Source organism: Oncorhynchus nerka, linkage group LG24 (assembly GCF_034236695.1).
Source record: "Oncorhynchus nerka isolate Pitt River linkage group LG24, Oner_Uvic_2.0, whole genome shotgun sequence".
Lineage (NCBI taxonomy): Eukaryota > Metazoa > Chordata > Actinopteri > Salmoniformes > Salmonidae > Oncorhynchus > Oncorhynchus nerka.
The window spans coordinates 59,544,241-59,565,433 of NC_088419.1; the positions used below are offsets into that span (position 1 = coordinate 59,544,241).

Sequence of the window (21,193 nt, forward strand, 5' to 3'; positions counted from 1 at the left end):
TTACAACTGCATTGTTGGTTAATGGCTTGTAAGTAAGCATTTCACTGTAAGGTCTACCTACACCTGTTGTATTTGGTGCATGTGACAAATAACATTTGATTTGATTTGATAACATGTTCCATAACATAATATTCATTGAATGTTGGGCTTAAGGGGGGGGTGTATTAAAAACCCATGAGACCTGTCAATCCCATTAGTTCATGCATGAGGAAGTCCCAGAGCAATGTGCTGTGTGTCACCTGAGCACACAGATACTCTACTTACTACAGGCCATAAATGAACACACTAACAAGCCCCCACCGACCAGCACATGGACCGACCCTGCACTGTTGTTCTGTAGCAGGTGGTGAGTGTGGGTTCTTATAGGACAATTATCTCCAACACAGGAGGACTGAGCTGGGAGAGTCAGCTGGTGTGTTCGTCAGGGCTGGTTCCTGCAAGTGTGTCTTACAGAGCAGGTGTCAATTGTTAGAGTGAGGGGGAGTTGTTAGTGCTGTCTTGGGACGTGATTAATGGACTGACTAGAACTTCTCCAACTGTCCACGCAACACATACCAATTGCCATTTAAATGTTACTGCCTCGTCTTGGGAAGCCCATACACTATGTGTAATTGTGAATTAATACATGAGGTCCTTTACAGCAAAAGAAGATTATGGTGTACTTGTCTTGTCAGCATATCTTTCTGTTTGTATTTACATGGTCCAAGAACATATGTTTTGCTCTGTGACCAGAACCTTTGAAGTTTTCAAATTCATCACATTTAAGCTGCACTGGTATGAACAATGGGAGTCTAATATCATATGTCAATCCTCCAAACGTGGCCAGATGTAAAAACGAATGAATAATATATGAAATCATTGCACTCATAGGGGGCACACGGCCAAGGCAGATAGTTCTCCCATTTCTCCTACAGGGACCATACTATACAGTGCCAGCCAGATAAACACAGACAGACAGACAGTGGAGTGGGTGGACACAGTGACCCTGAACTCATCACTTCTCTGACCGGAGCCCAATTACCCAGCAGCCACTGGAAACACCCAGAGAGACTCCAGCAAAGTGTGACTTCTCAGCTCCAAAGTACCGAGCACAGGTTAGCAACAGAGACAGATTTAGAATATGGAGTGGGTTGTGTAGCGCAGGGGCAGGGCCCACTGTGACTGTGATGTTGCCCCCAACACTGTTCCCACCTCAGCCTCGGTTCTTTGCTTCTCCTTGTTCACCTGTGTTTACGTAATGGCTATGTAGTGGACAAAATGGACGGCAAATTAAGCAAATATGCTGATTAGATGAGCTGTTTCCCAAACAATGTCTGTCCGTCCTTTCTTTCTGATACCAATTCATAGTTATGGAGTGTGAAGCCTCCACATTTTGAAACATGACAGATATTGAGAGAGGATCCGAGAGAGAGGGGGCACTGCGGAAGCTCTGCCAAATCGAGCACATTACTCACCATGGGTCAGTGAGTCCACTGTAATATAATGTAATGTAATGCATGCAGCATCAAACCTCTCCACAGGAGAACTGAGGTAGTTGTTTATGTTACTATGGACTCTCATCCTTGACTACAGTAAAAGTGTTCCGAAAAAATAACAGGAAATTATTTCAGAAAAAAAAAAATCGTCCCACACAATATCTCACACCTAACATAACAGGGTTTAATGGGATCAATGTAGTTCAATCCCTGAAACAAAGTTATTTCTCTGAATATCTCTCTCGTACATCAGCAACTGTGCCACTGGTTTGAATTGACTTGGTGTGTATAATTCAGGAAGTTGCCGGAGGGATGATGATGATAATGTGTAGGCTGCTTAGCGGTAGCTAGGGAGAGGTGTGGGTGTGTGTTGCGCTCTTCAGCAGGCAGCACATCGTCATCTAATCTCTCCAGTGTTTCCACTGCAAGTGATGGACTTGCATCGATTTCAGCTCCACCACCATGAACACTCACACTTTAGATAAGCATGTCCTCCTCAGTCTGAAACAGCACTCATCTATGAGGAGCCATCAGTAGCAGTAATACCAAAGATATTTATAACTAACCCAAGATAGTTCACCTGTGTCGTTTACAGTGGGAGCAAATTAAGCATAGTGGGCAGAACAAAGCCAAGCACGAGCTAGAGAGATCATATTGATGCATTGTGACATGTATTTGCATATTTCCATTAGGGAACGCCTCCTCTGGGAAGTGCGCATGTGCACAAACTCAAGTCGACCTTGCACTCCGACACATCGCAATTTTTAAAAATTTAGCAAAGCTTCAAGTCGATGAAACTTTGTGCACTGTGTTCGTAACAGATTCTAGTTTTGGGAACAGAAAATGTATTGAGATCAAATGTTTCATTGATGAGGAAATGAGCAGAATGTCGGCCCAGTTACACTTAGGACCATCCTCTCCCACTACCCGCGACTGAACTTCCTCTCACTACCATATTTGGTGGTGAGAAAACATTCCAAATGGATGCTTCAGCTTTATAGCGACAGTGACGTGTCTGGGTTACCCCTTCTGTTTGTGGTAATACCCAGCCAGCATGGCGAAGCCCTGGGGCACCTGGCATAGCAGGCCAGCCTGAAGAATGATTCTCCAGGTGGGCTCTATTCCCCAGAATGACACCTCGTAGCCACATGACAGATCACTTCTGCACAACCAGCCTGGGCCCTGGGCCCCCCACAGCAGGCAAGGACACCCTTCCACCACTGGAGGACAGCAAGCCAGGGGTGGTCTGGGGGCCCAATGTGGACAGTATGGTGACATGGCAGGTCAGGGGAAGATGGAAGTGGAGGTAAATTACAAAAACACTTAAGTTTGTTTTTGTCCTCAGGCGATATGCAAAGTAGTGTTGCTGATGTCTGCTCACTCATGGATGTCATCTCATTATGTTCATGTGTCTTCAGGCTTTATAGAGGTGCAACTTTCTATTAAAATGCATCAGAGATGACTTTCAATCATGTGGAGAAACCCAATGGCACACAGAGGACGGAGGTAAGACTTTGTCCAACATGCATATTTGATGATGAAGAAACGGTGGGGGATTATACGTGAGGGGTTCTCAAAACAGCCGCTGAATAATTGACAAAATGTCACTTTCAAGTCATGACCCTCGACACAGAGACAGTGACCTTACCTGACTCATTAGACCCCCATAGACCCCCACCGCTGACACATAACAGATTATAGATGGGTGGATATGGATACTGTATGGATACTAGATCCATAGACAAGACAATGGTCCAGACCAGCCCCTTCACCAGCAACCAGGTGTTGGCTTTCCAATAAGGCCTGGGACTGAGGTTAGACCCAGGGACTGAGGTTAGACCCTGGGACTGAGGTTAGACCCAGGGACTGAGGTTAGACCCTGGGACTGAGGTTAGACCCTGGGACTGAGGTTAGACCCAGGGACTGAGGTTAGACCCTGGGACTGAGGTTAGACCCTGGGACTGAGGTTAGACCCAGGGACTGAGGTTAGACCCAGGGACTGAGGTTAGACCCTGGGACTGAGGTTAGACCCTGGGACTGAGGTTAGACCCTGGGACTAAGGTTAGACCCTGGGACTGAGGTTAGACCCAGGGACTGAGGTTAGACCCAGGGACTGAGGTTAGACCCTGGGACTGAGGTTAGACCCTGGGACTGAGGTTAGACCCAGGGACTGAGGTTAGACCCAGGGACTGAGGTTAGACCCTGGGACTAAGGTTAGACCCTGGGACTGAGGTTAGACCCAGGGACTGAGGTTAGACCCAGGGACTGAGGTTAGACCCAGGGACTGAGGTTAGACCCTGGGACTAAGGTTAGACCCTGGGACTGAGGTTAGACCATAGTGTCATATGGATATTCTTAGCAGTCTTTTCAATGTTATTTACAATCAGAATATTGTGTAGATGATTATGTTTACATTGACTATAAAGGGGTATAGTTGCATTAGGCCTACCTCATTGTTGGGTGGCAAAGGGTAAGCTGACATTTTGAATGGGCAGCATTGACAGCATATCGCTCTGAAGTAAAAACTGGGATAAGGTGAGGTCCTTGACAAACACTTCCAAAACAATCTATCCCTCAAAGCAAAGTCAGTTCGAGTTAACGCCATAGTTGTTGCTCAAAATAACATTAAGTTACAGTAAATGTCACTCTCCAATGACCCAAACTCCATCACCGTAATGCTACATGACATATCTTCGAGTCACACATCATTTCACTCCAAAATGACTCAAAACAATAAACATTTTCTCTCATGCAATAAAGGGTGTGTTCGTAAATTGCGTCAGAGGGTGCTCTGGGCCATTTATAAATTCAGAGGGTTGAGACACTTGTGGCTGTGCTCTCCAGATGTGGGTGTAGGCAGGCGGGGTGAGTAGCATTGCAGTCAGTGACAGAGGGTCGTATAGAGACAGAGGACTGGGCTTTGGTACAGTAAATAAGTCAGCCATGTGTGGCACCCGAGGCATGTGGGCGCCGCCGCCGGCAGTAGGACTCTAAAATAAACATCCTCTCCTTAAAGCCCCAAGAGTGTGTCAACCCTCTCTGGGGACAGGCCCAGACCTGTTACACAACATCAACACAGATACAGAGATGGAGGGAGGACTACGTGATGATAGTGCAACTCTACATCTTCATCAGAGGAATAACAAGTAGTAGACTATACAAAATAATGGGGATATAGGTGTGTGTGTAGCTACAGTTGAAGGTGGAAGTTTACATACACCTTAGCCAAATACATTTAAACTCAGTTTTTCACAATTCCTGACATTTAATTCTAGTAAAAAGTAAACATTCCCTGTCTTAGGTCAGTTAGGATCATCACTTTATTTTTAGAATGTGAAATGTCAGAATAATAGTAGAAAGAAAGATTTATTTCAGCTTTTATTTCTGTCATCACATTCCCAGTGGGTCAGAAGATTACATACACTCAATTAGTATTTGGTAGCATTGCCTTTAAGTTGTTTAACTTGGGTCAAATGTTTCAGGTAGCCTTCCATAAGCTTCCCACAATAAGTTGGATGAATTTTGGCCCATTCCTCCTGACAGAGCTGGTGTAACTGAGTCGAGATTGTAGGCCTCCTTGCTCGCACACGCTTTTTCAGTTCTGCCCACATATTTTCTATGGGATTGAGGTCAGGGCTTTGTGATGGCCACTCCAATACCTTAACTTTGTTATCCTTAAGCCATTTTGCCACAACTTTGGAAGTATGCTTGGGGTCATTGTCCCATTCGCATCCAAGCTTTAACTTCCTGACTGATGTCTTGAGATGTTGCTTCAATATATCCACATGATTTTCTTTCCTCATGATGCCATCAATTTTGTGTAGTGCACCAGTCCCTCCTGCAGCAAAGCACCCCCACAACATGATGCTGCCACCCCCGTGCTTCACGGTTGGGATGGTGTTCTTTCGGCTTGCAAGCCTCCCCCTTTTTCCTCCAAACGAAACGATGGTCATTATGGCCAAACAGTTCTATTTTTGTTTCATCAGACCAGAGGAAATTTCTCCAAAATGTACGATCTTCGTCCCCATGTGCAGTTGCAAACCATAGTCTGGCTTTTTTATGGCGGTTTTGGAGCAGTGGCTTCTTCCTTGTTGAGCGGCCTTTCAGGTTATGTCTATATAGGACTCGTTTTACTGTGGATATAGATACTTTTGTACCTGTCTCCTCCAGCATCTTCACAAGGTCCTTTGCTGTTGTTCTGGGATTGATTTGCACTTTTCTCACCAAAGTACGTTCATCTCCTTCCTGAGCGGTATGACGGCCAGGTGGTTCCATGGTGTTTATACTTGCGTACTATTGTTTGAACAGATGAAGGTAGGCCTTGACATACATCCACAGGTACACCTCCAATTGTCTCAAATGATGTCAATTCGCCTATCAGAAACTTCTAAAGCCCTGACATAATTTATTGGAATTTTACAAGCTGTTTAAAGGCACAGTCAACTTAGTGTATGTAAACTTCTGACCCACTGGAATTGTGATACAGTGAATTATAAGTGAAATAATCTGTCTGTAAACAATTGTTGGAGAAATTACTTGTGTCATGCACAAAGTAGATGTCCTTACCGGCTTGCCAAAACTATAGTTTGTTAACAAGAAATTTGTGGAGTGGTTGAAAAACCTATTTTAATGACTCACGGTTGTCTGGGAAACTTGCAGTATTAAAGCAGAGAAAATATAATTTCCTCTTGTAGCCTCGGATTTCTATTAAGTTATAGTAGAACATCATTTGGAAAGTACTCTGTCATTGAAAAGCACTTTCATCAAGTACCAAATGTAATGACTTTGAAACATCCATTACTCCATGGCCCTTTATGATCATAGCAAGTGGATTTTTGTCAAGCGCTCTGATTGTTTAAGTATTCATGGCATCCGTTCAACCACGCTGATATACCTTCATTCCATTTCCTGTCGAGGAATTATAAACTAAAATATATTTCATCGCTTATTACGTATGGCAGAATAATTGCTCATTATTCCAGGTAGCTAAATCTTTAGCCAGAAATAGAAATGATGACATTGAGGATGAAGAAGTGGATCTTTATAACTGCATAAGGCATATGTCCATTGATTTCTATCAGGGGGCCAGAGTGCACTGTACATTGCAGGACTGTATAGATTGCTTGGAGGCAGGATGGTGAAGTGGCTGCCACAGAGTGAAGGTGAGTGTGAGCTGCCATCTTGCTTGGCATTCACCCTTCCTTGGCTGGCCTCACTGCCCTGTCAAGGTCCATCCCTTCACCCGGGTCGGGAATTGCCTGTGGGATTCACTTGGCGTAGATGCAGAGATGGGGCATATGAGGCCACTCTAACACTTGATTACACACATTCACAGACTATCAGTCCCATCAACACTCGCACTCACATTCACACTCATGCACAGATGCATAGTCACTCACACTCGTACGCACCCTTATGACACACATACACACGTATTTCCCTATGCCTCCATCTCCTGTGCAGTCAGCGTGACTGTGACTGTTCCCTCTAAAGGTCAGTGTCTGTAGGCAGAGAGAGAACACACAGGGTCACAGGCAGAGTCCTTATTTGCAAACTCATCCATGTTGTGCTAATGAAGGTGGGTCTCTGGAATCCCAGAACACCACAGAACACGCCCTCTGTGTTTCCTGTGCTTTGATTGGCGCAACAGACAGTGCAGTGACACGTAACAGGCTGTGTAATCCGGATGGGACCCACAGGCGTTCTGTGTCCTTCTCATCACCTCCATTAGGGTCTCTCTGACTCTCCATCCTTCAGTCTATTGCTTTCACTGCAAGCATATCAACCAGGGCAATTAAGCACAATTTACAGGAGTCAATGAGCATCCGAGGTTACGGATGGTTCTTCCTTTATCTTCTGTCAGTCAAGTGAGAACTGTGAGTCAGATGGTGAGGAGTCAAACAGAGAGTCAGTGACATGAGCTAGTAGCTACATGCACATTTCTCAAACATCTATGATGATTGGCAGGCTTGTGTTTCAGGCCATCCAATACTGCATTCAAAATCCAAACTCCTTGAGGAAGTGCTCTGCCAGAGGGAGCGGTGTGTAAATTGACAGTAATCCCTTTCCTCTTGCCCGGCCAAATGGATTCAAACGCATTCATCACTCAGAAGCAGTGGGAAAGTTTAATAGGCCATGACATCTCCAGAAGAGAAGGTCCAATTAGATGTTGAAAGTGAGAATCGAGAGAATGCTGAGGTAGGTAGTTACAATGAGACAAGGAGACAGCTAAGACCGTGTAGAAATATGTCTGCTGCTCATCCATTAGCTTTATCAAGCTCAGCCATTCGTGCTGTGTAGGAGAAGACTACCTAACAGAGCAGACTGGTCTCATAGACTAGACGTAGCATAGTAAACGTAAATCCGGGACACTCAAATTTCACTGAACAAAAATATAAATTCACCATGTAAAGTGTTGGTCCCATATTTCCTGAGCTGAAATAAAAGATCACATCCCTGTTAGTGAGCATTTCTCCTTTGCCAATATAATCCAACCACCTGCGTGCAATTGGCATGCTGATTGCAGGAATGTCCACCAGAGCTGTTGCCAGATAATGTCATTTTAATTTCTCTACTATACTCCAACTTAGTTTTAGAGAATTTGGCAGTTTGTCCAACCGGCCTCACAACTACAGAACACCTGTAACCACGCCAGCCCAAGACCTCCACATCTGGCTTCTTCATTTGCGGGATCGTTTGAGAAAAGCCACCCGGACAGCTAATGAAACTGTGAGATTGCACAACTGAATCATTTCTGCACAAACTGTCAGAAACCGTCTTAGGGAAGCTCATTTGTGTGCTCGTCGTTCTCACCAGGCTCTTGACCTGACTGCAGTTCGGCGTCATAACCGACTGTTCCAGTTCCTGTCAATATCCAGAAACTTCGCACAGCCATTGAACCTTCCACAGGCCACAATCAACAGCCTGATCAACTCTATGTGAAGGAGATGTCTCGCGCTGCATGAGGCAAATGGTGGACAAACTGACTGGTTTTCTGATCTACGCCCCTACTTTTATTTTAAGGTTTCTGTGACCAACAGATGCATAACTGTATTCCCAGTCATGTGAAATCCATAGATTAAGACCTAATGAATTTATTTCAACTGAACTGTAACTCAGTCAAATCTTTGATATTCTTGCATGTTGCATTCATATTTTTGTTCAGTGTAGTATGATATGTTCCGTTTGGGTATGGTTACATAAGATAGACGGTTACTTAAGGCAAAAACTAAAGGAGCGTGGCTGGTTGAGGTAGATGGGTAGGCGTATAACGCAAACGTCTAGCTGCGTGTTCAAATCTCATCACGGACAACTTCTGCATTTTAGCTAATTAGCAACTTTGCAACTACATACTACTTTTCGGGTACTTTGCGACTACTTAGCATGGTAGCTAACCCTGTCCCCAACCCTAACCTTAACCCTTTTAGCTAACCCTAACCTTAATCCTAACCTTAACCAATAACCCCCTACTCATTCCATGGAGTGCCGAGTGTCTGCGGGTTTTCACTCCTCCCTAAATAACTCCCCTCACCTGGTTGTCTAGGTCTTAAATGAAAGGAAAAACCGAAAACTCACAGACACTAGGCCCTCCATGGAATGATTTTGACACTCTTGCCTTGAAGTTGACATTACCCAGATACCTAACGTTAGCCACCAAGCCAAAGTTAGCCACCTAGCCAATGTTAGGCCCAACAAATTGGAATTCATATCATCATACGTTTAACAAATTCATTAAATGTTGTACATTTAGCAAATTCATAACATATCATACGAATTGTAATTCATAACATATCATACAAAATGGATGATGGACATCTACAACTTAACATACCATACAAAAAGTAACATGTCATACTAAATGGAGTGGTTCGGATTTACATCTATAACAATGCGAAATGCTCTTATACCACGTTTCCATCTGAAAGGACCCCTGAGAACCAACATGTGAAATTCATAGGAGCATGTCAAATATAGGCGTCAAATGAAAGCGAAGAGAGTCTATATGTTGGAGAAATGAAGGTATATATACACGTTTCAACCACTTTCCATCCTAAACATTTGGAATAAGAAAAGGCTTTGATTTCTGGTCAAACAGATGGAAATGGGGTCTTAGACAACATCTTGCTGTACCAGAAAAAAGTTTTCAAAAGGTATTAGAAATACATCAAAACACAATAATGTAGAAGACCCCTACCAACTAAATATACTGCCAGAGAACTTGCCAGTATGTCCAGCCGTTACATGTGGTCTGCCAGAGGACATTTCTCAAATGTACGATCTTTGTCCCCATGTGCAGTTGCAAACCATAGTCTGGCTTTTTTATGGCGGTTTTGGAGCAGTGGCTTCTTCCTTGCTGAGTGGCCTTTCAGGTTATGTCTATATAGGACTCTTTTTACTGTGGATATCCATGCCTTTGTACCTGTTTCCTCCAGCATCTTCACAAGGCCCTTTGCTGTTGTTCTGGGATTGATTTCTACTTTTTGCACAAAGTACGTTCATCTCTAGGAGACAGAACGCATCTCCTTCCTGAGCGGTATGATGGCTGTGTGGTCCCATGCTGTTAATACTTGCGTACTATTGTTTGGACAGATGAACGTGGTACCTTCAGGCGTTTGAAAATTGCTCCCAAGGATGAACCAGACTTGTGGAGGTCTGCAATTTTTTTTCTGAAGTCTTGGCTTATTTCTTTGAATTTTACCATGATGTCAAGCAAAGACGCACTGAGTTTGAACGTAGGCCTTGAAATACATCCACAGGTACACCTCCAATTGACTCAAATGATGTCAATTAGCCTATAAGAAGCTTCTAAAACCATGATATAATTTTCTGGAATTTCCCAAGCTGTTTAAAGGCACAGTCAACTTAGTGTAAACTTCTGACCCACGGGAATTGTGATACAGTGAATTATAAGTGAAATAATCTGTCTGTAAACAATTGTTGGAAAAAATTAAGTGTGTTACAACAAAGTAGATGTCCTTACCGACTTGCCAAAACTATAGTTTGTTGACAAGAAATTTGTGGAGTGGTTGAAAAACAAGTTTTAATAACTCCAACCGAAGTGTGTGTAAACTTCTGACTTCAACTGTATTTGACACAAGTACAATTATCAAACTTAAGCTTAACTGAGCTCTGAGATATAATTATTTATTCTCAGTAAGATCTGTATTCCAGTGCTACTTGTACATACAATGCATTCCAACATTGTAATAGCCTATTATAAGAGAAGAGTGATTTAGTCCTTATAATGAAGCCTCAAGGTGAATTAAACACAGAAGTTGTAAAACACAAACACATGGCACATAAGGGAAATACATACTGTAACACTTCAAAATAAACAATATACAATACGATCTCACTCACAACAGCCTTCCACATAGATTCTTATATATCTCTACTGAATTCAAAAGCCATTAATTGAGAGAATCGAAGTACCTTTGAAGTGAATGGTATTTCACTGCTCTATTTCCAACTGGCAGAGAGGTTTAGTCTCCGTAGAGGACAAGATGTCTGATTGGTATCAAGGTCAATTCAAAACAATTTCATGCAAACTATGTCAAAAACATACTTTCTAAAGAAAACCGGAGTGATGTGATTGGTTTGTGGGACACAGTGGTCCTGCAGCAGACTGGCCACCTGTAGCCCTGACCTTGGGTGAGGAGGGTAGGAGGAGGGGGAGAGAAGGAGGAAGGGGTAGACGGTGGAAGAAGGGCAGAGTGGAGGAGTAAAGGGCAATAGTAGGGACGGGAGAGAGGGAGTAGAGGCCAACAGGAGGTGGCCATGGCCTCAGGGGGCCCCAGGGGTCACCACTGTACCAGAGTGGCTTTAAGACTAGGGCTAACCCTGGGCTCTCATCCCCAACAACATAGAGAACACCCGATACTCCAGCCCTCACACGCCTGTAAAGGTCTCTCACAAGCTGCTGGTGCAGTAAGGCTCAAAAAGCATAGCAGAATAGGTCACCTGATTCCCTCCATGCAGTAGCCTAATGCTTGTTAGCTCAAAGACAGGGCAACAGCATGAGATACAGAAGGCTATTTTAGTATGTTAGATTTTTGTTTGTTAATCTTTTGCACAACAATGATTCCTTATTGAGGATTCTATGGACGTACAACATATATTTTTCTTTGCTCTTCAGATAAAAATGTGATCCATAGAAAAAAATTGTTTTAAATGTAATAGTGCAGTTCAGACAATAACAACTACTACTACTGACCAAATCAAAAAAATTGACACACAAATCTAAGGCATACTGAGAATGATGATCATATACTGTTATTGTGATAGTCCTATGTTCTATGTTGTCCATATTTCAGCCTGGGTATGTTTGTCTGGTTTACTTCAGTGTACTCTGTCTAATCCTGTGGTGTTGTGGCCGCCCGGCCCACTCTGCCTCCTACACCCCTGGTAATCTCACCGCTTCCAAGACAGACGGCTGTTGGGTACAGCTGGCAGCCTTGAAGGCTCTCTAGGAAATTGAGACCACACAGAAAGCTGTCTAAACACCGGAACAAAAGGTTAAACATCCCAAATTGTTTCCCTGCTATGCTGTCTGCAGCCTCCACCGCAAGGTTTTAGTGACAGGACAGTTTGGGAGAATTACGTTGGAGGCAAAAAAAAATGTAATCCCTCGGGGAGTGAACTCACCTGACCCAATCACAAGAGACATGTAGCACTGTGAGCCTAGTCTGCAGGGAGATTGGTGTGTGATGTAAACTGTTTGAACTGGGTGGAGCTGAGGGCACGTTTGGACTGCCACTCTGACATTGCTCGTCCATATATTTATACATTCTTAATTTTACTTAGATTTGTGTGTATTGTGTGTATTGTTGTGAAATTGTTCGATTTTGGAGCTATAAACAAAACAATTTCGCTACATGTGACCAATAAAGTTTGACACGTCCAGTCCAACAGGCAATTATTGTGATACAGTTGTAATGGAAATAGTATTTTGCTTTATGTTTGTTCACCATAAAAAGAAGAAGGTCCACTTCACAGACCAGCATTGATGTTACATTTTGCTATGAGGTAATGTTGGGTAATTTATTTCTTTAGTGAGCTATTCTCTGAGTGTTAATAATGTCTATTTCTTGATAAAGCCAAATAATGAGGTTTTCATGCCAATGCTATTTGGCAAGATTACACTAATTACACTAATTGCTAATGCAATTAAGAGCCACAGAAAACATTGGCAATCTTTTTCACGGCGCATAGGGAGGAAAGTCTCTCATCACATCATAGATAATGAACTGGTGATACATCTACAGATATAATTACTAGCCCATTGCACTGTATCTATAACATTCTTAGCCAAATACACAAATGAAGGGAGATGATATTCAAGAGAATAACCCATCTGGTAAAAGGGCTTGAATTCAAATGAACTATTTAATCTATTTAACCTTTTTTTTAACTAGGCAAGTCATTGAAGAACAAAATTCTTATTTACAATGACGGCCTACCAAAAGGCAAAAGGCTTCCTGCGGGGACGGGGGCTGGGATCAAAAATTAAAATATAGGACAAAACATACACCACGACACTACATAAAGAGAGACCTAAGACAACAACATAGTGTGGCAGCATGACATGACAACACAGCATGGTAGAAACAAAACATGACAACACAGCATGGTAGCAACAAAACATGGCAGCAGCACAACATTGTAGCAGCACAAAACATGGTACAAACATTATTGGGCACATACAACAGCACCAAGGGCAAGAAGACAGAGACAACAATACATCACGTGAAGCAGCCACAACTGTCAGTAAGAGTGTCCATGATTGAGTCTTTGAATGAAGAGATGGAGATAAAACTGTTCAGTTTGAGTGTTTTTGCAGCTTGTTCCAGTCGCTAGCTGCAGCGAACTGAAAAGAGGAACGACCCAGGGATGTGTGCGCTTTGGGGACCTTAACAGAATGTGACTGGCGGGTGTTGTATGTGGAGAATGAGGGCTGCAGTAGGTATCTCCGATAGGGGGGAGTGAGACCTAAGAGTTTTTTTAATAAATAAGCATCAACCAGTGGGTCTTGTGACGGGTATACAGATGACCAGTTTACAGAGGAGTATAGAGTCCAGTGATGTGTCCTATAAGTGTGTTTGTGGCAAGCCTGATGGCCGAATAGTAAAGCACGTCTAGCCGCTCTAGAGCACCTTCCCCTGAAAATCTATAATTTGCGTCTCCGTAATCTAGCATGGGTAGGATAGTCATCTGAATCAGGGTTAGTTTGGCAGCTGGAGTGAAAGAGGAGCGATTACAAGAGAGGAAACCAAGTCTAGATTTAACTTTAGCCTGCAGCTTTGATATGTGCTGAGAGAAGGACAGTGTACCATCTAGCCATACTCTCAAGTACTTGTATGAGTTGACTACCCCAAGCTCTAAACCCTCAGTGGTAGTAATAACACCTGTGGGAAGAAGGGCATTCTTCTTACCAAACCACATGACCTTTGTTTTGGAGGTGTTCAGAACAGGGTTAAGGGCAGAGAAAGCTTGTTGGACACTAAGAAAGCTTTGTTGTAGAGCGTTTATTAACACAACATCTGGGAAGGGGCCAGCTAAGTATAAGACTATCATCTGCATATAAATGGATGAAAGAGCTTCCTACTGCCTGAGCTATGTAGTTGATGTAAATTGAGAAGAGCGTGGGGCCTAGGATTGAGCAGTGGCTGAGACAGGAGATTTTCTGACTTCATACACTGCACTCTTTGAGAGAGGTAATTAGCAAACCAGGCCCCTCGGAGACACCAATACTCCTTAGCCGGCCCACAAGAATGAAATGGTCTACCGTATCAAAAGCTTTGGCCAAGTCAATAAAAATAGCAGCACAACATTGCTTAGAATCAAGGGCAATGGTGACAACATTTAGGATCTTGCAGTGACACATCTATAACCTGAGCGGAAACCAGATTGCATACCAGAGAGAATACTATAGACATCAAGAAAGCCAGTCAGTTGATTATTTTTACTTGTATATCTGTATTTATTTCACCTTTATTTAACCAGGTAGGCAGTTGCGACCTGGCCAAGATAAAGAAAAGCAGTGTGACAAAAACAACAGCACAGTTACACATAAACAAACGTACAGTCAATAACACAAAATAAAAAGAGGAAAATAGAAACATCTATGTACAGTGTGCAAATGTAGAAGAGTAGGGAGGTAAGGCAATAAATAGGGCATAGAGGCAAATATAATTACAATTTAGCATTACTACTGGAGTGATAGAAGTGCAGATAATGATGTGCAAGTAGAGATACTGGGGTGCAAAAGAGCAAGAGGGTAAGTAATAATATGGGGATGAGGTAGTTGGGTGTGCTATTTACAGATTGGCTGTGTACAGGTACAGTGATCAGTAAGCTGCTCTGACAGCTGATGCTTAAAGTTAGAGAGGGAGATATAAGACTCCAGCGTCAGTGATTTTTGCAATTCGTTCCAGTCATTGGGAGCAGAGAACTAGAAGGAAAGAAGGCCAAAGTAAGTGTTGGCTTTGGGGATAACCAGTGAAATATACCTGCTGGAGCGCGTGCTCTGAGTACTATTTTGTAAATGACATCACCAAAGTCAAGGATCGGTAGGATAGTCAGTTTTACAAGGGTATGTTTTTTTGTTATTTTTTTAACCTTTATTTAACTAGGCAAGTCAGTTAAAAGAACAAATTCTTATTTTCAATGGTGGCCTAGGAACAGTGGGTTAACTGCCTGGGCAGAACGACAGTTTTGTACCGTGTCAGCTCGGGGGTTTGAACTTGCAACATTCCGGTTACTAGTCCAACACTCTAACCACTAGGCTACCCTGCCGCCCCAATTGGTAGCATGAGTGAAGGAGGCTTTGTTGCGAAATAGGAAGCCGATTCTAGATTTAATTTTGGATTGGAGATCCTTAATGTGAGTCTAGAAGGAGAGTTTACAGTCTAACCAGACACCTAGGTATTTGTAGTTGACCACATATTCTAGGTCAGAACCGTCCAGAGTAGTGATGCTAGTCGGGTGGGAGGGTGTGGGCAGCAATCGGTTGAAGAGCATGCACTTAGTTTTACTAGCATTTAAAAGCAGTTGGACGAACGGAAGGAGTGTAGTATGGCGTTGAAGCTCATTTGGATGTTTGTTAGCACAGTGTCCAAAGAAGGGCCAGATGTATACAAAATGGTGTCGTCTGCGTAGAGGTGGATAAGAGAATCACCAGCAGCAAGAGCGACATCATTGATATATATAGAGAAAAGAGTCGGCCCGAGAATTGAACCCTGTGGCACTCCCATCGAGATTGCCAGAGTTCTGGACAACAGGCCCTCCGATTTGACACACTGAACACTGAGAAGTAGTTATTTGAGAAGCCAAGGCTATTGAGTCTGCCGATAAGAATGCGGTGATTGACAGAGTCGAAAGCCTTGGTCAGGTCGATGAAGACGGCTGCACAGTACTGTCTTTTATCGATGGCGGTTATGATATCGTTTAGGATCTTGAATGTGGCTGAGGTGCACTCATGACCAGCTCGGAAACCAGATTGCATAGTGGAGAAGGTACGGTGGGATTTGAAATGGTCAGTGATCTGTTTATTAACTTGGCATACGAAGATTTTAGAAAGGCAGGTCAGGATGGATATAGGTCTGTAACAGTTTGGGTCTAGAGTGTCCCCCCCTTTGAAGAGGGGGATGACCGCAGCAACTTTACAATCTTTGGGGATCTCAGACGATACGAAAGAGAGGTTGAATAAGCTAGTAATAGGGGTTGCAACAATTCCGGACGATAATTTTAGAAAGAGAGGGTCCAGATTGTCTAGCCCAGCTGATTTGTAGGGATCTAGATTTTGCAGCTCTTTCAGAACATCAGCTGTCTGGATTTGGGTGAAGGAGAGGGGGGGGGTGCTGCAGGGGGTGCTGAGATGTTGGCACGGGTTAAGGGTAACCAGGTGAAAAGCATGGCGAGCCGTGGAAAAATGCTTATTGAAATGATTGATTATCGGCCTCCCAGGTGGCGCAGTGGTCTAGGGCATCTAGGTTAGATTGTAGGACGGCCAGTGTGTTAAGCATGTCCCAGTTTAGGTCACCTAACAGTACAAATACTGAAGATAGATGGGGGGCGATCAATTCACATATGGTGTCCAGGGAACAGCTGGGGGCTAAAGGGTCTATAACAAGCGGCAATGGTGTGAGACTTGTTTCTGGAAAGATGGACTTTTAAAAGGAGAAGCTCGAATTGTTTGGGCACAGACCTGGATAGTATGACAGAACTCTGCAGGCTATCTCTGCAGTAGATTGCAAATCCGCCCCCTTTGTCAGTTCTATCTTGTCAGAAAATGTTATAGTTATTTATAGGATTTTTGGTGTCCTTCCTAAGCTAGGATTCAGACACGGCTAGGACATCCGGGTTGGCAGAGTGTGCTAAAGCAGTGAATAAAACAAACTTAGGGAGGAGGCTTCTAATGTTAACATGCATAAAATGAGAGGACCTGGGGAGTGGGAGTGATGCTGGGGGCTACAGGGCCTGGGTTAACCTCTAGATCACCAGAAGAACAGAGGAGGAGTAGGATAAGAGTACGGCTAAAGGCTAAAAGAACTGGTCGTCTAGTGCGTTCGGAACAGAGAGTAAGAGGAGCAGGTTTCTGGGCACTGAAGAATAGATTCAAGGCATAATGTACAGACAAGGGTATGGTAGGATGTGAGTACAGTGGAGGTAAGCCTAGGCATTGAGTGACAATGAGAGAGGTTTTGTCTCTAGAAGCACCATTTAAGCCAGGTGCTGTCACTGAATGTGTGGGGGTGGAACAAAAGGGCTAGCTAAGGCATATTGAGCAGGGCTGTAGGCTCTACAGTGAAATAAGACAAAAATAACAAACCAAAACAGCAATAGACAAGGCATATTGACATTAGGGAGAGGCATGTGTAGCCGATTATTGACATGTTTTTCCAACACTTTTGATAAACAGGGCAAAATAGAAATGGACCTTTAACAGTTAGAATTAGCTTTAAATAAAGGATGCACCGGGACTGCCTTCCAAGCAATGAGAACCTCCCCAGAGAAGAGAGACAGGTTAAAAAGGTCAGAGATAGGCTTGGCGATGATAGGGGCATCAACCTTAAAGAAGGAAGGTTCTAAACCTTCTGACCCAGATTGTTTTTGTGGTCAAATTTAAAGAGCTCCTTTAGCACCTCTGACTCAGTGACCGCCTGCATGGAGAAACTTTGTAGCGGGGGCGGGGGGAAAGAGGGAGGAGCATCAGGGCTAGTCGTATTAGAAGGGGTGGGAGATAAGGAAATGTTGGACGGACAAGGAGGGATGGCTGAGTCAAATTGAAATTCTGACTTAATGAAGTGGTGATTAAAGAGCTCAGCCATGTGCTTCTTGTCAGTAACAACCACATCATCAACATTAAGGGACATGGGCAGCTGTGAGGAGGAGGGTTTATTCTCCAGGTCTTTAACCATTTTCCAGAACTTCTTGGGATTAGACCCAGAGAGAGAACTGCTCCTTAAAGTAACTAACTTTGACCTTCCGCATAGCCTGAGTATACTTATTTCTCATTTTCCTGAACGAGAGCCAGAGTATGCCGAGCCTTTTGCCAAGGGGCTGAACCTGTTTTTAATTGTCATTGTCATTTGTTTGTTAACAAAACCACTGAAAATATTGAAAAAGAGGTCCAAGCATCTTCAACAGAGGGGATAAAGCTGCTTCTATACCAGTTTACAGAGGCCAGTTCATGAAGGAAGCCTTGCTCATTCAAGTGTTTTAGCAAGCGTCTATGAATCAGGACAGGTTGTTTCACTGAGCAGCCATTACAAACATAGGCTGTAAAACAGTGATCCCTAAGGTCATTACAGAAAACACCTGACTAATATCTATCAGGAATGTTTGCGAGGATAACATTAAGGAGAGCAGCCTTTTCTGGGTGTTTGGAGTCATACCTTGTGGGATTGGTAGTAATCTGAGAAAGATTTAGGGAGTCCCATTGCTTTAGGACATGGTCAGGTGGTTTAAGCATGTCCCAGTTTAGATCACCTAGCAACCAAGCACGGAAGGTGTTCCTTGGTAAAGATTGCCACTCCACCACCTTTGGAAGATCTGTCTTGACAAAAATGGTTCTAACCAGAAAGGTTAACATCAGTGTTCAAAACACTCTTTCTTAACCACGTCTCAGTAATGACCAACACATCTGGATTAGAGCTGTGAACCCAAGCTTTCAATTGATCCATTTTAGGTAATAAGCTTCTAGTGTTAACGTGCAGAAAACCCAGGCTTTTACGAGAGCAGAAATCAGTGAAGCAGATATCAGAGTCAGAATTGGGGCTAGCAACAGTAGATGGGCCAGGGTGTACATGAACATTTCTAGATATCAGCAGCAGTAATACAATCAGGGCATGGCAGAGGACAGGGAGAGCTGTCCTCATTTGAATGTGCATTAGATGGCAATAAGATCATATTGTACAGCGATTTCATCAGGTAACATGAATACAAAACCAGCGAGAGGTGGTTAGAATAGGATGAGAGGCCAGGAGTCCGTCTAACCAGTAGAGAGTCAGCATCCCAAGTGTGGGAACGAACATAGTCTGTTCCACAGTTGGGTAAACAAGCAAGTTTATAGTAAACAAAGCATACAGGAGTCATGAGGCAAATGGCATAAAGCACAATAAAAAAATATAACGACTTGGGGCTAGACATAACTTCAGTCAGTGTAGCAGACAAGTTGAGTAGGTGTCACACACACTTGGGAGAAACTTTTTTCAGGACAAACTACAGAGCCACGTCTACAGAGAAATCAATCTAACACGATCTGATATAGCCCCTTGTTACAGAGGGAGAGAGAGGGAAGAAAATAGAGGTGTGGAGAGACCGAGTGACCATGACGAGTAAACAGTTGAAGGAAAGTCAAAAGGAGGGGAGAATCATTTAAATTACAGTTAAGGAAAAAGAGAAGTCTGCAGGATGATATGGCAGAAATTACAAATTGATGGAGAGGAAGCGAAGAAAAAAACATTTCCTGAAGAAGGAAAGAATTTGAAAAAAAAAAACGAATCACAAGAAACAGAGTAAAGGAGAAAGAGGGTTTAAGGGAAGGTGATGAGGGATTATACAATTTGACAGAACCAGGGAAGAAGAGAGAGCAGAAAAAAGGATTTTTCCGAAGTTGAGGCGCTGCGGAGAGTGTAGACGTGTGTGATTGGATGGGTATTTGACAGGTGCTCTCTCCTGTCTCTCCGGTGTAAATCTCAGCGTTAGAGAAATACTACCCCACTGTGCAGTGGCCTTGCTAAAGTCTGCCTAATGCTCCAGGGAGAGTTTACATTGAACCGTGCAAACGACAGAGGTTCTGAGTTCTCCCTGATGAAAGCTTAGAATGAAAAAAGAGAGGGGAGGAATGTGGAAGGATTGGAGAGGAGGGAAAGATAGCAGGGGACTCAGCTGGTCTTTTTTTAGAGCTTATGGGAGAAAGGGAAGGAGAGAGGGATGAAGAGGGACTTAAGAGGAGGGGAAGGAGGACTCAGCTGCTTGCTCTCTATCCCAGTATGTGATTCCTACCCCTGCAAGCTGGGCCGACCTCCCAACAGGAATAGTACTATGTGAGATGTATCATACGTTTTTACAATCACATGTCATTTGAATCTACAATATAGATCATGAATTATTGATTATTTGCCTTATAGAAAATGCCACCAAAAGGCCAACAATAGAGTCTCAAATTACAATGGCGACAGGCTGTAGTATGTCTAGCGTAATGATAACCAACTAAATTGAGTCACACTAAACCTTTCAATTGAAATCAGAATTAATTGTAATTTTACGGACCCTGGATTTGGGCAGATGCTAACACAGAGGTCCCATATTCACCTCATAGCTTCCCAAAGGCTTGGGTAGGCAGCATGCCATGGTCTGCTCTGTACAATGAGGTCCCTGGGTAATTGGGTGCTGCACATCAAACACAGATCTCTTCTGACACCACACAGGAATTCACTGGCTTCACTGGAGCTGGGATAAAACAGCATGCTGTAGAAACGCATGCAGGCAGTTAGTCTCAAAGAAACAGCACAGCCAAGCACACGAACAACAAACTCCGTGCCGACACACAGATAATAGGCCCCTTAGACAATGTTAACCCAGGCACATCCACCAATCAGCCTTCACCACACCATGAAGGAAGAAAGGCCGCTCCTCATCTGAAGTACGAGAGATTGATTGGTCTGAGATGAGAGCGAGCGATGAGACAGGGAGAGGGGCAGGGAAGACATGCTAGATAGAGGATTGGAGAGGGAGATAGTTTACTGCCATACAACTGGCCAATCTGTGAATCTGTGATGGTTGTGTATTTATTTCTAAGAAAGCTGCATAATTCATTTCAGCCAGATGCATGCTGGAGCGGAGAGAGGCATCCATTTCAACTCCCATGATGAATTCATGAACCAAAGGCGCTCCGTCCTCTTAACCTTAAGAGTGTGGCAACCCGGTGCAGAGAGATGAGTATACCTGTCAAATAGAGAGAACAGTGAATGCCATCCAGAAACACACCCACAATGCATACCAAATGTTCCTCAGCCCTGCTCGTAAAGGCTCTGAGAGAGGCGACACACACATACTCACCAACAAAGTATTCCCCTCACTCTGTCTGTATATGGCAGTTAAGCTAGCAGTTAAGGGTGCTGGGTCAGGGATAAAAAGGTTGCTGGTTCGAATATCCCTGAGCCGGTTAGGTGAAAAATATGCCCATGTGCCCTTGAGCAAGGCACTTAAAACTA

At 43.6% G+C, this 21,193-nt stretch overlaps 1 protein-coding gene across 1 annotated transcript in view; it reads right to left on the reverse strand.

Annotated features, from left to right (window-relative positions):
- lingo3a (leucine rich repeat and Ig domain containing 3a) overlaps positions 1-21,193 on the reverse strand; it is a 33,827-nt gene that overhangs the window by 6,022 nt on the left and 6,612 nt on the right. The window lies entirely within an intron of this gene.